Genomic DNA, 5,142 nt, shown 5'->3' with positions numbered 1-5,142 from the left:
ACTTACCCTACGGGAAGTTAATATGTTAGATAAATTAATAATTTAAATTATTAAACCTTATGCGAAAAATGTTGAATAAGCAAACTATTACCATATAGACAACTCAAAAATTTTTATCATGCAGCAGTGATATCAACTTTAACTACAAAACCCATCGAAAAACACGTTTAAATTAAACCAGACATGTAAGTACCAAAACACATTATAAATCTAGCTCAAAGTACCAACCCCTTGCTCACATCCCTCAACTGTAAACTTCATAAAATATACAAAAACATATTAATTTACATATGGTCGCCTCTCGATTGCTCGCAGACACGAAACCGCGCAATAAATCAAAGTGTAAAATAATTTGTATCAAAAAAGGGCGTAAACGGCCCGAACCAGCACCAGTCTAACCGATTACACGGATAAACGATATGAGTCAATTACCATTAGACTGTGACGTGTTGGGAGCGTTTTTTTTGGAAATTGTGTAAACTAGTTCGGGCGTAAACGGTACCAAATTGTACAGTCTAAGCGTCAAGGTAGTAAAAGAATATATGAGGCAGGTGTTTAGACTGTGTTGGACCGGAGTATAATTTCAAAAATTTTATAACATATGTCATATCGTTGAGGTGTAATTTTCGATGAGTTTTTTTTCGGTTTATTAGATGACATTAGTCACAGTTGAATACGTTTTATATGGATACAATAAAACTTGTATATAATTATAAGTATATATATATATATATATATATATATATATATATAAATTATATTCTATAAATATATTGACATGTGTCCAATATGTCACAGGTTAAGTTGACAAATTAACTTTTACAAATCGACAAATGCAGAAATAATAATTTATTATGTAATAATGTGTATATACACGTGCCCTTAGACAATTTGTTTTTTTAATGATATAAAGACACCCCTAAGAGCAAAATTACGAATATATACATATATAAAATATATGTATATATTCGTAAAATATATATAAGGTTGTCAAATATCTCCCTTCCGCCTTTTTGTATTATAAACCAAGAGCAAAAAAGCGGAAGGGAGATATTTGACAACCTAATATATATATATATATATATATATATATATATATATATATATATAAATATTTAAAAAAAAAACTTAATACACTTCAATACGTTTCTAGTCCCAATTTGACTCTTCTGCAATTCGTCAGTAGAGTCCCTTTTATGTTTTATTATTAATTTGCTCGTCAGTACAGTCCCTTTATCTTTTTTTTTTTTGAGTTTGCTCGTCAGTAGAGTCTAATTTTATTCAATTTCAGTTCAGTCAATAGTTCAGTCTCTTTTATTTTTAATTTGCTTGTCAGTAGAGTCCCTTTTATTTTAGTTGCTAGTAAGTACAGTCCCTTTATCTTCTATTTTAGTTTGCTCGTCAGTAGAGTCTCTTTTTATTTAATTTCAATTAGCCCGTCAGTTCCGTCCCTTTATTTTTAATTTGCTTGTCCGTAGAGTCCCTTCATTATTTCCAGTTCGTTCGTCGTTATATTTCAAATTACTTCTATTTAAGACAAAATAAAAAAAATATTATAAGAGTTCAGTTTTTTTTCTTAAATTGGGTTACAAATGATTTTGGGGTCCCTAAATTTCATTGTAATAAAAATTAAAAAATATACTTTCTTACCTTTTGAGTCCACTTTATCCAAGATCCATCTTTTGTATTAAGGTTCCTATGAAAATAAAAAATATGTTAGAAAAATATATTAAAAACTTCAGGGTCTAAAAAACCCTTACAACACATAAATAAAAATAACTTTTAGGGTTCTATAAAAATAAAACAAAGGTTATGAAAATATATTTTTATGACAATGTTGTATGCAAATTTAACTTCAACTTTGTATGCCCGACTACTGACAAATAAAAAAATTATTAAAAGAACTATACTGACGAATCAATTCATAATAGGGAAAAATAGAACTCTACTGACAAGCAAATTGATAAAATAGACCAAAAAGGAACTCTATGATTAGCAAATGGATAAAATAGAGAATAATAAAACTCTACTGATGAACAAATTAAATAAAAAAATAGAAGAAAAAAACTCAACTGACAATCATTTAAGAAATGATATTGAAAGGAACTCTGTCAAGCAATTAAAAAATAGAGAATAAAAAAACTCTATTGACGACGACCAAATTAATAATATTGAAAAGAATTTTATTGACAAACTCCTGAACCAGAAAATAAAAGAACTCTACTAACAAGCAAATTGGAAAAATGAAGAAAAGAACTTTACTGATGAACAAATTAAAAATTAAAACAGAAGAAAATTTCAACTAATAAGCAGTTAAGAAATATAAATGAAAGGAACTCTACTGTCGAGCAATTAAAAATAGAGAAGAAGGAAACTCTACTGACGAGCCAATTAGTAAAATATAGAAAAAGGAACTCTACTTATGAGCAATTTAATAAATATAGAAGAAAGGAACTTTACTTATGAGGAATTTAATAAAATAGAGAAGAAAGGAACTCTACTGACGAGCAAATTCATAAAATAGAATAATAATATAATAATATAATATAACAAGTCATATCTAAATGTTATTCCTATTAAATCACAAAAATTATCAACAAAAACTGTTCAGAAATGTTCTTCACAAAACTTCTAAAAATGTTACAAAAAACTCCTTGAAATGTTAAAAAACTTCTTATAATGTTGCAAAACGTCGGATAGTCCAGAAATCCTTTCGAAAATGTTGTAAATATATAAAAACTTAATAATTCATTATAAATGTTGCATATCGTCTGAAAGAATTGCAAATTATTTGAAAATGTTGCAAATTATCTACAAAAAAATAATCCTGAATTGTGTAAAAATATTGCAAATCGTTTAAAAATTGCCTAAATGTGTTGAAATTCGTTTGAAAGTGTCGTAAATCAACTAAAAATATTAAAAATTTAATTTTTCCCAGTATTTTAAATTCCACATTAAGAGGTTCAACATTTTATTTTCTATGAGTTTTTTTTGTGTCTAAATATTTTAATATTTTAATTATTTACCGAATTACGAATATTCCCGCAATTTATCACTTCGTTCTTTTAATTTTTTTTCTTCTTGATATATTTATTCGTGAAATATGCTAATATCTCGAAGAAATATAATAATTTTCGCAAAGTCGTAAATTAACACACAAACAGCGACATGTTAGGAACACATCGCTAATTTATTAACCCCGTCGTCTCCGGGGTAGTTTATTTATTATTCCTCAGGGGGTCGGTCGAATTAAAGAAACATTAAAAAAAATGACAAGGATGGTGGTAATTCATGGGCTAAAATAATTTGGTTGCAATTAATTATTTGTGTGCCCGTAGACAGGTACAAATATGATGTAGAAACATCATATTTGTAAAAAAAAAAATTAAGGAACTTTACAGAATTCAGAAACAAAGTTTAAAAAAAAACTTTACTAATGTTTCTTATTTTAGAAAGGATGAAGGTCTATACTAACGAGCATATTTGCAATATAATAAAATGATAATGGAGAAAGGAAAAGCGACTCTACTCTCGAGCAAATTGAGAAATTTTTAAGAAAATCATTCATTGGAGAAAGATTTAATTATAACTTTCCGTAGGGTAAGTTATAGGAATCGCAAAAAAATCGAAAATGAAAATTTTTGCATTTCTCGACGTTTTGAAGGTTTCTGAACATTTTAAGAGGGCATACCTCAGAAACTAAATGGATGGGTGTGTGTGTGTATGTATGTATGGATACATTTTTTCGTCCACGTTTTTCGGGCGCACGGATCAACCGATTTGAATGATTTAAAAAACATTCGATTCCTATTGATAGGAAGATGTGCTGATTGGTTTTGGCAAAGGCAGGAGGTCCAGCCGTTACAGAGATATGGAGCTAAGAGTGCAGGAAATAGAAATCGAGTTTTGAGAGAACGAGAATCATCTGATTTGTATAATACAGAAAACGTTCAGTTCGTAATGACGGGGAAAAGTGGTTATTAGTTTTTGGTAAAGGTAGGCCCTGCGGTTTCGGAAATACAGAGCTAAATGTTAAAAAATGGCAGTTTTTGAGAGAACTAAGCGTCCGATTTAAATGATTCAAAAAACTTTTGCTTGTTTCAACAAAATAATTGCTTTTGGAAAAAAAATTGTTTTTAATTTTTTTTTTAAATATTTTTGTGATTTTGGATTAAAAATTCAAATCAAAAAATTACCCAGGCTAAGCACAGTCTAAGCGCCACTCTGGTACAAATGTTTACTCAAGTGCGTTTAGACTTTTATGTACGGGGCACTTTTCCAATTTTGTGAAAAAATAAATTGAAAAATGTGAAAATGCCGCCAAGCTATGCGGCACAGTATAAGTGAAAATGTCGCACAGAATTATTTGCAAATGCGTTTAGACTGTGACTATACGGGAGCACTTTTTCAATAATGTTTGCTCAGATATAACGAGATAGCAGAAATAATGAAAGTTACAGTATTTGTAATAATATATTTGAAAACGTTTAAAATTTCTCGAATATTTCATTACGGTACGGAAAGTTCCAGCAATTTGCCTTAAGGCACGATGCCATAACCACTAGTTTATTAATTATTTATCAGTTATTAATTGTGATCCAATATAAATCTTCATCCGCCTAGTCACATAATTTATAGTGCTGTAATCAAATCGTAAATGTCGAAACGTCGAACTATAAATCCGACTTAGGCAAATGCATTATTATTGCCATGCTATATATTTAGCATACATACGAATGCGTATAATTAAATCCACCTAGACGTATATATACGCATATGTGTACATATATTCATATAATATATTAAGAGCGTTGCCGTCGTCGGTTTCGAGATAGTGAATTTGCGGTGTCATTAGCAGCACCAATTAATATTTCATACTGCGTTTTGCATTCGCCAGATAACCGACCACTTTATGCATATGATATGTACCGTGACGTGTATACACGTCTTGGAATTATACACCAATGTTTACTTATTTGAATAGGTGACATCATAAATACTAGCAGTATTATCTTGTAAGGACGTTTTTGTTTAAAAAATATATGTGACGGATATGTACGTCACGTATTTTATTTACTCAAATATATACTTTTTAACTTCCCGTAGGGTAAGTTATTGTAATGGGCCGAAAATCGGAATTGA

The sequence above is a fragment of the Ctenocephalides felis genome, unplaced genomic scaffold, assembly GCF_003426905.1.
Source record: "Ctenocephalides felis isolate EL2017-DRISC unplaced genomic scaffold, ASM342690v1 CF-g0.4_SCAFFOLD_01886, whole genome shotgun sequence".
NCBI lineage: Eukaryota > Metazoa > Arthropoda > Insecta > Siphonaptera > Pulicidae > Ctenocephalides > Ctenocephalides felis.
Note: the sequence above shows the minus strand (reverse complement) of the source record.